The sequence below is a fragment of the Balaenoptera musculus genome, chromosome 9 (assembly GCF_009873245.2).
Source record: "Balaenoptera musculus isolate JJ_BM4_2016_0621 chromosome 9, mBalMus1.pri.v3, whole genome shotgun sequence".
NCBI classification, from domain to species: domain Eukaryota; kingdom Metazoa; phylum Chordata; class Mammalia; order Artiodactyla; family Balaenopteridae; genus Balaenoptera; species Balaenoptera musculus.
The window spans coordinates 98,936,818-98,949,308 of record NC_045793.1 but is presented as its reverse complement, the minus strand read 5'-3'; the positions used below and the strand labels follow the sequence as shown (position 1 = coordinate 98,949,308).

Below are 12,491 nucleotides of genomic sequence, written 5' to 3'. Positions count from 1 at the left end.
CAACGTCCCTGGGTTCTCACTCCGCGTCAACAGACAAGAAGCAAGAAAGGGGCCCGGCCGAGAAGGACCCCTCCAGGGCAGCCATGGCTCAGACTCGAGGCTGGGACCTGCTCGACCAGGAAAGGACGCAGCGTGCAGGGGTTAAGATAGGGAGCCCGAGGACGGCGGTGTTTTACCGCTTCCTGCTTTCACCTGCCTAAACCCAAGTCCAGTGCAGACCGCCCAGGACTGAGCTCGGGGGTTTCACAGGAACCCGTGATGGATGAAGGTCGCACCGCACAGAGTGGCAGACGTGGGGGAGGATCAGACCTCACGCCCCCTGCTCGGCCTCCTCAGCGGGTCTGTCCCTACCTCTCGTGGCCACAGGGTCCAGGGCCAGACAGGGGTGCCTCTCACGGGCCAGCAGGGCCCCAGCACATCCCCCTGGGGCCCCCAGGCCACTAAGAGAGAGAGAAGACACCCACCCACCTCCCTGCGGGGCTGCGGTGCTTACAGGCCGTATACAAACTGCTGCCCCCAGTCGCTGCAAAAACAGATGATTCTGTGTCTGATTAAACTCCAGCATTTCCTGCAGGTTCTGCTGCCCATGGATTAACCAGAAACACTCCCCGCCCAGGACTGACTGCAACAAACAACTACACAGGACAACAGACACAGTGGCAGGTGGGACAGGAGTCTGCGGTCAGAGGGCTCCTGCCAGAGCCCAGGCAGGGACGGGCAAGGCAGCCCGAACAGGGTGAGCTGAGGGACAGGGAGGGGGGAGAGCCGGGAGGTCGTGGTCGGCGGTGACGTCCAGCTGGAGACACGAGAGCTGCTCACGGGAGGGGACAGGCCGAGGGACCGGAATCTGCAGGACCCCAGCACACAGTGGTCACCTCCTTAAACCCCCCAGGAGGAGAGTGAACTCCCAGCGAGCGCAGCAGGGACGGCTTGTCTCACGTACACTTGGCAAAGAGGACGGACACACGCTTACACCTCACACAGATCGTGTGCAAGACGTGCTCCTGCAAATCACCTCCCGGATCCTGCCTCTGCCGCCCAGAGAAAGGGACGGCCATCCTGAGAGGGGTCTAAGAGAGTGGCCGCAAGTCCTATAAAAATGGTGTCCACTGTCACCCAGAACACCTCATTGTGACCTGACCATCTCCACGTGACCTGGACGTCTCCGTGTGACCCGACCATCTCCATGGGACCCTGATCATCTTCGCTGTGCCCCTGAACACCTCCAAATCGGAGCGTCCCGCTAGCCGGAGCGTCCACGCTTTAACCCAGTGCAGGGCTGGAACACAAATGCATCTTCAGCGCCCGTGTCCCCTCTCACAGGCACAGTGGCCAGCACTGGCTGCACCTAGGTGCAGCGCACTGGCCCCCGTACCAGGCAGTGTTTTCTGTGTCTAAAGAACCATCTGCTGTATTTTGGGATCAGCTCATGCCAATCTGTTGATGAAGGCACTTTTCTGGTGGCAACGGGAAGACCAGCGTATATGAAACAATAAATTGTACTTTGGTGGAGTCAATATTTAAATGCGTACTGAGCATGTTTAAAACGCCCACAGGCAGTAGTGAACACGTTTCTAAAAATTCAAACAATAGTCTTTGCACAAAATGCGCTTCTCTCCCAGCAGACCCTTAATCACCTGCGGCTTCTGCACGCCCCTCCCAGCCTCTATTTAAGGTTTTGAACACACAGAACACATAACACACAGGACACCTCTCCCGAGATGCCCTCCAGCCCGTCAGCCCCACAGCTTCCGTGACCCCTGCAGTGAAGCCCCCAGCTGTCACTGTCGAGCGGAGTACACAGTCAGATGGAGAACAAGGAGTCCAACTGAGGGGCCAGGCGCCCGGGGTCAGCTCAGCACAGGGTGCAGGACGCCACAGGTCACACCTGGCAGACGCGGCTTTTCCAGAAAGCAGGGCCTCAGGTGGCTGGCAGCAGAAACAGGGGAAAGTGCGGGTCCCTACTGAGATCTGGGCAGAGAGGTGAGGCATGGGCTGGGGGCAGAAGGGCCAGCAGAGGCTGGGCAGTTTGGTCAAGGGAAAAATCAGGAGCAGAGTGGGAGAGGGCTGGGTCACCGGGAGCCCCACCTTGTCACCTCTTCTACACCCACCTTCCTAACACCTTCCCTTCACTCCGGCCATGGTGACCCCCCAGGGACACAGAGGCCCAGCTGCATGGTCACTGAGTACCTAGCTGCCCTGCCACGCCGTCTGAGCTGCTCCCATGGAAAACAGCCCCATGGCACACCCCACAGCTGGAGTCTGGCGGACAGGGCGAGGCGGAAGCAGCGATCTGGGGAGCGGGCGGGTCTCCCCTGCCTGGGGCTCTGCATTCACGTTCACACACCCAGGGTGCTTCCACGTGCCCCAGCGATCTTCCCGCAGCAGAGCAGAAGAGGAGGCCGTCCGCAAGACGGCAAAGCTGCCGGCACACCTGCCCCCCTGCATTCGCACACACCCCCAGATCAGCAGCCACGGTGATGGGCACACAGCAGCGACAAGAGGCGGAGCCCCTGCCCCCATGGGGCACAGAGAGGTTTCAAGACTGGCTTCCTAATCAGTGATCAGGGACGAGGGTGACAAGGCAGAGAGAAACTGGCCCAGAGGTCACCTGCGGCGGGTGTAGCCTCGAGGGGGCGTTGGTTCATACCGGCAGAAGGAGCGGTGATGGGGGAAACAGGCTGAGAGGGTTCTGAGCTCGGGGAAGGGTACGTGCTGGGGTGGAGGCTGAGTACCACGCCCCAGAGCACGTGGCCGCGGGACCACAGGGCGTCCTGGTAGTGCCAAGCCCTCACCAACCCCACCGGCATCCCTGCCAGCACTACACACACAGAGGCCCTGGGCAAGGGCAGGGCCCCCCACTGCAGAGGCCGCGGCACACCCAGCAGCCCCGCACACCTGGCCTCCCTGTACCTGCCCGCACCTGGCCTCAGCATCCAGGCCCCCGAGGACCTTCCCACAGCCCACGCTGCCCTGGATGCCAGGGCCCTGCCAGGACCTCAGTCCTGCACCTTTCCCACCCTTGGAAGGCTTGCCCTTCGAGCTCTCTTCCTTCTCCAGCTGAAACTCCACAGCCCAACAGGACAGTCCCCTGACCCCTCACACTCTGGAGTCGAAGCCAGCTCCGTGCACAAGCCTGTGCCTGGGGTGCTCCTCCGGCCGCAAGGGAATCCTCGTCTGTCCCTCCTCCCCCGGGGACCTCCCTCTGCCCAGCCCAGCCGGTCCCACTGCCCACTGCCCGCGGGGCACCCCCTCTCCCCTCCAGCTGGGACCTGCCACTTCCAACCGTCATCCTCGGCAGGAAGCGTGTGATTATTTCTTTCCCCTGAAAATGAGATCCTTCTCTTGACTCCTCTTCCTCTCCCAGGCCTGCCCATCTTTCTCCCCTTTCCAGCAGAACTCCTGAAAAGGCCTCACCTCACCCCCGCCTGGGCCGCACCCCAGCCTGCCTTCCCTTCCACAGCTGCCCTGGGCGGTCTGGGACCAGGTCGGGGCCACCTTCACATCCTGAGCCCAGGCTCAGGTCCCAGTGCCCAGCCCACCATCAACTCCCCTCCCCTGGCCCCTTCCCCAGCCTCCTCTGGTCCATGCCTCACACCTGGACCCCTCTCCACCCCAAACTCCACCCCTCACGGTGTCTCATCCACACTCACCTTGGGAGCCCAGCCCTGTGCCAAAGACCCCGAATCGACACCTTCAGCTTGGACCAGCCAGCCGTGCCCCTCCCCAGCCCATGCACGTCTCCAGCTCAGCCCTGCATGGGACAGACCCTGGCAGGACCCCTGGTCACCCCCAGCACTCACCCCAGTGGCCTCTCCCACCTCAGCTGACCTGGGCCCCTGGAAGCCTCTCAGGCCTGGGCCCACTTCCCCCACCAGCAAATCCTCCCGGCTCCGTCTCCAACAGACGGGGCGCTGACACCCCGCTGCCGACGGCTGCTTGGCTGCCGAGGTACCTCCTACCCCACCCCGTGCTCCTCCCAGCCCTGCAGGCTCCCCGCACGGTCCTCTGCTCCGAACCCCCGGCCCGGAGTCTTCCTGCGCCCAAAGCCCTCCGTGGCCCAGGCCAGATGCCCCTACATCCTGTCCTCCTCGTGTCCCCCTGGCCTGGCCTGCTTTCTTAGGGCCTCTGCCCTGCGTCCCTGGGTGGGAACCCCTTTCCCACACAGCCTCCAGGGCCTCCACTCACTTGTCACCTTCTCAGAACAGCTTACCTGACCCCTGTGTCTAAAAATGCACACACTCCCACCTGGGCTTTGAGTTTTCTCCCACTGACCAGTTCTATTTCTTTCCTTCTTCCTTTCCTTCTATTGTTTTTAGCAGTTACCGTCTTCCAACACGTTATAACATTAACTCACTTGTCACCTTCCCTGCCTGCTGTCTGCCCCTCAAGGGGCCTCAGTCTGTCAGGTCCAGGACTGATCCAGGAGCCTGGAATAGAGCCTCTCGTATCGGAGCAGGTGCCCTGGTATTTGTTGAATGAATAACTGAGGACACAGGGGTGGTGAGGTGGCTGGGCCCCGGCACATTGCTGGAAAGGGGCAGAGGGAGGACTCACACGCAGACACCTGCGCTGCCACCTGCACTACCCAACCTCTCTCCACGCTGTCTCGGACGAGACCTGATAAGACTGTGTCCCAACTCTCATATCCATCGTCAGATGGGCAGTGGGGAGGGACTCCAGCTTTTCCACGATCAAGAGAGGCACATAAGAGGCAAGGCATCAGGCTTCCCTGGTGGCGCAGTGGTTAAGAATCCGCCTGCCAATGCAGGGGACACGGGTTCGAGCCCTGGTCTGGGAAGATCCCACATACCGCAGAGCAACTAAGCCTGTGCGCCACAACTACTGAGCCTGCGCTCTAGAGCCCGTGAGCCACAACTACAGAGCCCGCACGCCACAACTACTGAGCCCACGTGCCACAACTACTGAAGCCCGTGCGCCTAGAGCCCGTGCTCCGCAACAAGAGAAGCCACCGCAATGAGAAGCCCGCGCACCACAACGAAGAGTAGCCCCCGCTCGCCGCAGCTAGAGAAAGCCCGGGTGCAGCAGCAAAGACCCAACACAGGCAAAAATAAAAACAAGTAAACAAATAAATTTATTTTAAAAAATGGATCAAAGATCTAAATATAAGATCTAGACTGGGAAAAATATTTTTAAAAAAAAAGAGGCAAGGCATCAACGTGTCCTAGTGTCTGAAAGTGACGTGGCTTCCGGGGCAGGCTGAGCTGGTGGGAGCTGCTGGGACACAGCCCACAGACACATGCACACGTGGACCAGGTCACGCAGCCCGGGGAACTGCGCTGGAGCACGCAGGGCAGGCCTGGCAGGTGCATCCCCCTCCCAAGCCCTTGCCCTGCAGGCCCCGTGACCTGGGCAGACGGCCAGCAGGGGAAGCACTGCAGGGAGAAGGATGGGATCACCTGGCGACAGGTGTGCATGGCCATGGCAGCTCATCAGCCTCTGCCCATGGGGCAGGTAGCCAACCCCACCCCACAGTGGGCACTGGGGGTCCCCCGGCCCCTTGGGAAGGCCGGTGTAGAGCGGGGAGAAGCTGGCACCGCGCAGCGGGTGGGCGCCTGGGGTCATCAGTCAACATGAACTGTCCAGATGTCCCCTGTGGCGGGCAGGGCTCTCCCGTCCCGGCCACTCCAGGTCCCAGAGGGCCAGGCGAGCCTTGCCAGGGCCGGGAGGAGATGAGCTCTGAGGCTGGATTGAAAACAAACAGGCCTGGTCTGGCACGTGGAATGGAGGCCTTTTCTGAGTCCACAGTGACCACAAAGCTACAAACCCAGCCAGGAGGCTAAGGCCACCACCTGGAGGGCACAGAGGGGAGGGGGGCTAGACCTTCTGTCTGTGTCCCCTCATCCGAGTGGCTCCGCTGGGGACTTCCGGGGCACCCACTCTGTCGGTCGGACGTGTGTTCAGAATCACTGATTCAGTGACTGCAGGAAACCACGACGAAGCGCATCTTTCTCTTAACCGTGACGTATCGATGGTACTCGCAGCACTTCCCAATATTTTGCCGCTCTTGTGACACAGGGCAAAGACTTGGAGGGAGAATTCCTCATCAAGCGTTTACATCCCTGCAGTCGGCCTGCACTCAGGAAGGCACACAACTGCCCTCCAGCCGGAGGGCCCTCGCCCGCTGACCCGCAAACCCCACGCGCCCGGCAGATGGAATCACACGCCCGGGTCTCGGCTAGTTTCTCAGGCAGGGCCGGGAGCCCGCGTCAAGTGAGCGTCTCCTGCGCGCCAGGAGTTCTAAACACCGCCGGCACCTCGCCGTCCCACGTCCCTGCTCCCTCCCTGGCACGCCACCCTAGAGCTCGTTCAAGACCCTCACCTTCCACTCTGGCCCCCAGGCCCCGCTGCGCTGCCCTCAGCTCTCCCCCTGCCGCTCAGCACGAGGCTACGGCAGCTTCGCTTCCCGCACAACCAACAGGGCTCACTGCCCCCCACCCCTTTACACGCACTGAACGTCGCATCGTTGTGGATTTTACATGAGAGGCTGTGAGATCAGGAACTTAACCAAGGAGAACCCATTGTTCGGGACTCTAGGGGCTATGGGAGGAGGGCGGGGCTACCTTTACCAGGAGGCAGAAGGTAAACCGCCGGGAGGCCACACGAACAGGGACTGCTACAAACTGAAGCAAAGGTGGCACCATGCAGGCCCCAGGCAGGCCCTGGGCAGGTGGGCGAGCCTGGAAATGAGGCCTGCCATTTATGGGGAGGACACGGGCGCAGAGAGGTTAAATCTCCCTGAGGTCCCAAGGCCAGGACGTCCCAAACACAGGCACGTAACTCCAGGGCCCGCCAGGCCACGGGCACATCTCTGGATCCAGGCCTTGGGTGGATGGGCCTTGGGGGCCCTGCACGGGTCATGGGCTTCAGGGCTGCCGGGCTTGTGGCTGGTTGGGGATTGGCCGGGGCCTCACCTGCCCCTCGTCCTCCACACACGGCCCGGGGCAGGTGGGGACGAGTGCCCAGTGGGAAGGGGCGGCAGGGCAGGGGCAGCAGGACGCTCTCAGGGCAGCGGGGTTTCAGGACAAGGACCCCATCACAGGTGCCAGGGAGTCAGGGAGTGGCTGCGACACGGGCAGAACGTGAGCCGACTGTTGAGAGACGGCAGCAGAGACCCTGGACACTGGCTGGACACAGGGACCCAGAAGGGCCAGCCCTGGGGGAGGGGGCGGGGCCGCTGGAGCCACGAGAGCCCGCGTGAGGGGACCCTCGGAAAGGCCTGCACGGGAGGAAGTGAAGGGTGAACCCCAGCCCTTGAAATTAAAACTATAGCTGAGAAGAACAGAAGCCTCCCTTCTGGGATTTTCTCATCATCTTAGCTTCCTTCCTGCCATCTTTGGGCTTAGATTACAAACAGGAATGGCGAGTCCCTGGGGGGCATAAAAGAGCCAGTGTGTGTGTGTGTGTGTGTGTGTGTGTGTGTGTGTGTCAAGGTGACTGACCAGTCAGTGCCAGGGTCCTGGGTCTCACACACACACACACACACACACACCCCTGCCACGTGTGTGGTCAGCACCCCTCCCAGGTACAATGGCGAGGCCAAGGGCTGCTAGTCTGCCCAGCAGAAAGACGCTCCCCCTGCCCCCGTCCACCGCTGGTCACTGCATCCCTCGCCGGGCTCCGCTGGAGCCCACTCAGGGGGAAGCGGCTGTTCTCCCTCGCCCCCGTGTAGCTCACCTCCCCACTGCTCTCAGCTGCTAACCTGTCCTGTGAGGAGGGACTATGGCCGCGGCTAGGGAATCTGAGCGGCACCCTCACAAACAAAGCCCATACTCCACCACACTCCACTTCAGACCACCTGCGGGCCCTTCATCCCGCAGGAAAACCACACATTCTCCCCACCGCTGCAGTGAGCTGGGAGCTGGCCCCCACTCCAGCAGCACCCATCAAAGGGATTCCTTAAAATGGGATCACTGGGGGGAAGGGACGCTTCAGGGAGACTGGGGGAGGGCGTCTGCCAACCACCTGTCACCCCACCCTGGGAACCCCCAGGGCCCTCCCACCTGGAGCCCCCCTGATGTGAACCATTAGGACCAGGCGTCCCCCCACCTGCACTTTGCCAGACGGGAGCTTCCTCACACGCCCAACGCATCTACTGAGCCAAACCGGCCACCCCCGAGGTTTCCCCAGGGTTCAGGAGTTTTCATTTTCCCCACGAAGCTCTCTTGGACTTCCCTGGCGGTCCAGCGGTTAAGGCTCCGCACTTCCACTGCAGGGGGCACGGGTTCAACCCCTGGTCGGGGAACTAAGATCCCACATGCCTCGTGGCGTAGCAAAAAAAAAAAAAACAAGTCCTCCCATGAAGCTCTCTGAACTCGCGGCCTGGCCGGAGGTGCCCGGAAGACGGCGACCACAGGGTTTAGCACCTGCTGTGCAGAAACCACAAGGGAGACAGGCCGGGGTCACCGTGAGCGTCTCAGAGATGCAGGTGACCGCGGGCTGAGGGATGGAGAGTCGGGGGGGGAGGCATCGGGAGGTATCACCCGCCACGGCTGCAGCAGTGATCCCATCTGGGCCAGTCCAGCCCGGCTGCACTCCCGGCGAGCCCATGGGGCACTGACATCACTCACGGCCCAGCACAGGAAGGAGAGAGCGGCAGATCACCCCTCGGGCTCTCCGGGAAGGCCCCAAGACAACACCTGGGCCAGGGGAGCTAGCAGCCAGTCGGGGCAGAATTGCCCAGCCCAGGGGAGCCCACGGCTTCTTGCCACGGACGGCAGTCGGCAGCTCTGGAACTGTGCCCGGGCACCTCTAAGGCCCACGTGGGAAACGGCCACTTGGCCCGGGAAAGACTTGTGCCACGTCTCAGTGCCCCTCAGCGGACCTCCTCCCAGGTGGGGATCTCCAAGGGGCCCCCACTCCAGGGGGACCCTCCAGCACTGGACACTAGCCAAATGGACATCTCTTTGGCGTGGTGAGACAGCAATCCAGAAGAAACCCCCTCCTCCGGAGCCCGACCACTGGCTTCTGGGCTCCGAGGCTGGGCCGGGGCTGGCCACAGGTGACCAGCAGGACCACACCCGGCCTGGGGCTGCTTTCCCCGGGGATGATGGCACCAGGACCGCTGCGGCTCTCACGGCCCCAGCCAAGGGGCTGCTCAGGGCCTGGTCCCCACATGGACCCAGGAGTGTGGTCTGCACTGCACCTCCTCCCTAAGGGAGACCCCACGCTGGCGCCAATTCCACAGGGCCCAGGCGGGTGGGGCATAATCCCACCTGGCCAAGATTCCCCCAGCACAGTGACCACACCCAGTGTAGACACAGGGCCCAGTCTCGCCCGTGGGACCCTTGCCCACCAAACTCCCCATCTCATAAGGGGCCATCTCAGAACGGGGGGCTGAGCTGAGAGACAGAGCCAAGCACCCCGTTGGTGCTGAAGCACATGTGGGCTGAGTTTCAGACATTCACACCCCCGACCCTCTGTCCCTCAGTGGAATTCTGCTGGGCTGGGCTTCCCCCAAAGGCTCCTCTGCAGGGCGCTTGGGCAGCTCCAAGTATGTAGACAGAAGAAGCCAAACAGGGAAAGCACAAAGCGCCTGGGTCAGACCTGGACCACCCAGAGGGCCCCGCCCCATCCCCAAAGGGCCTCAGGAAGGAAGGGCAGACACTCTAGATTTACAAGCTGGGCAGTTAAACGAGAAAAGCAGCCACCTGACGTGTGCCCCTGGTGTCCTCAGAGGGACCCTTCATAAGGGGAAATAACACACACACACCCCACAAAGAAAAAAACAAGAATTTTAAAAGGTTCATGGCAATTTGGAAAAGAGTTCAAATATCAGCAGCAGATCGTCCCCCGGTCACTGCACCCACACCCCCGGTCGCTGCTCTCACACTCCCGTGGTCTCCAGGACAACGTCCCACCTCCACGGCAGGCCTGAGACCCGAGGAGCCCCGCGCTCTGCCCACTTTCCCAGGCCGGCCGCTCACCTGTCCCCCTTCCCCCATCCACGTACAGAGCATGTCGCACCCAGATCCCCCCACGGCCCACGCAGCGCGCAGCTCTGGGGAGACCACGCTCGCCCCTCGGTGCTGCTGTCGCTCACTGATGCCTCTGCCCGCAAGGGTTCCCCTCCTTTCACTCGGCGGCCTCCTGACCCCCCAATCCCGAGGCACCCCAAGATCACCCCTATTTAGCATTCAAACTCCTCCACTGAACTTGATCCATTTTCAATCTGCCGCCGCCCAGACTGTCCCCAGCACGGGACTCAGGGCCCGTCCTGCAGAGAAGCCAGGTGTGTGGACTCAAGGGTGCGGCTCCAAGGACGTCCTTCTCACAGTCACAGAGGGCAGTGCGGTCACGAGACAAGGAGGGAGCTGCTGTCCCACGCACCCACCCCCCGCTCCACCACCCCCTGACTCCCCACACGCCCCCCACCCCACCCTGCAGAGCCGCTGTGCGTTTGGTCTGTGGGCCAGGCCCCAAGACCCCTGGGTCCCTCTCACCTCCTTTCCCAGGGTGCTCACAGGGGGACCCATTCATTCCCACCTCCGCTCAGTCACCGCCAGCCGGGTGGTGCGCTTGTCATCTTTTCAAGCATAGCTGGAAAAATTGCTAAAAACTGAAAAAATTGCTCTGTTTTTGAATTAATAGAAGTATTTTAGGGCTACCATCTACCATCTTTCGAAAGAAGAAGGGCAGAATGTTGATAACTGTTGGAGCTGAGGGCTTCTACCCAAGAAATCACCACGCTGGTCCCTCTACTCTTGTGTATGACTGAAGTTTCCATAATAAAAATAAAATAAAAACAAGTTATGTTTTAAAAGATTCTCACGGGCTCTTGTGAGCTCCTGCCATTGGGTTTCTAAGCCCCAAGGCCGAGGCCCGCTGGGCTGTGGTCGCCTCACCTAGGCAGGGGCAGGGGGACCCAGGCGCAGGGCTATGTAACCCTCAGCATCTTCATCAAGGGCACCTCCTGGTGTTGGGGTCCCGGCTCACCCCACCTGCTGGTGCACAAGTGAGCTGGGCCACAGGACCGTGTGCCTCCAAGTCCCACCCACCCGTCCACAGCACCTGCAGTATTTCAGCGCCTCCGTTCACCTTTACACACCTGGACACCGACTCTATCCACAAAGAGGGTCTCACCCCACTGCCCATTTCTGACCCTTGAACAAACTGGACTGCAGAAAAGGGTCCCACTTGCACAGGGTGCTCCAGGGACACAGCGAGTGCCCAGGAACCACTTGTGATTCCTGCAGGTAAGGATGTGCTTTAAAATAAAGCAGCAGGGGCTTCCTTGGTGGCACAGTGGTTAAGAATCCACCTGCCAATGCGGGGGACACGGGTTCGAGCCCTGGGCCGGGAAGATCTCACATGCCGCGGAGTAACGAAGCCCGTGCGCCACAACTACTGAGCCGGCACTCTAGAGCCCCTGAGCCACAACTACTGAGCCCGCGTGCCTAGAGCCTGTGCTCTGCAACAAGAGAAGCCACTGCAATGAGAAGCCTGCGCACCGCAACGAAGAGTAGCCCCCCGCTCGCCGCAACTAGAGAGAGCCCGCGCACAGCAACGAAGACCCAACACAGCCAAAAATAAATAAATAAAATAAATAAATTTTTTAAAAATTAAAAAAAAATAAAATAAAGCATCAGAGATATTTCCAAATCCTTAGGCTAAACCAGTGATTCTCCAAATGCGCTCACTGAGCTTCTCATCCACGCAGCAGGGCACATGTGTTTGGGAAAGCAGCCACCTTGCAAAACGAGTTCAAAGAGCACACATTTCAGGTCCCTTGGCCACGGGTGATTCAGGAGGCAACGCCTTCTCTTAGCAAGAGAGTGTTTCTCCCATAAGGAAACCAGACAAAGGCACTAAGAAAATGCACTAACGATTTCACAGAAGGCCATCACTCCAGTACATCCCTCCAGCACAAGGCTCCCCCCCCCACCAATGCCCACGACCAAGCTCTCCCAGCAGCAGTGGGCAGAGTGTCCCAGAGCGGACGCCTCCCTCAGATGCCCACATGCAGCACGAGGCTGCCACTGCAGATGTGGGAAGCACCCTTGGAAGAATGCAGTCTCACACGGGCTCATCAGGCAGCTGCTGAGAAGGGCGCTAGGGGGACAGTGCACGGGACAGGAGGCCACACAGGAGGGCCGGCCGGAGGGCCAGGGTCCCAGGCACGGCCCGGGTTCGAGGGGGCAGGCCCTGCTGTGGTCGGTCACTCTCCTTGTCCAGAGTGTGGCATCTGACATCCCCCAACCTGGGCACATGGTGCCTTGGGCCCCACACGAGCCACTGTGTGAACAAAAAGGCCCATCCATCCGTCAGAGTCAGCTGTGCTCCCAGAAAGCCAGGGTCTACTTCAGCAAAGGAAAAGCTGGACCCTGATATAGTTACTCTGTACTTCAGAGTCAAACTAGAAAGCTGCCTCCCGAGTGGGAATGTGCCCACAGGGAGGGCTTCCCCCTCTGCAGGGTGTGGACAGCAGGAGCGAGCACCAGCATGTCCAGGGACCCTGACGCACCACAGAT

The 12,491-nt window shown here is 60.8% G+C and overlaps 1 protein-coding gene across 2 annotated transcripts in view; it reads right to left on the bottom strand.

The window, feature by feature from the left end:
• The window catches only part of ADCY1 (adenylate cyclase 1), a 126,983-nt gene that overhangs the window by 106,291 nt on the left and 8,201 nt on the right, over positions 1-12,491 (bottom strand). The window lies entirely within an intron of this gene.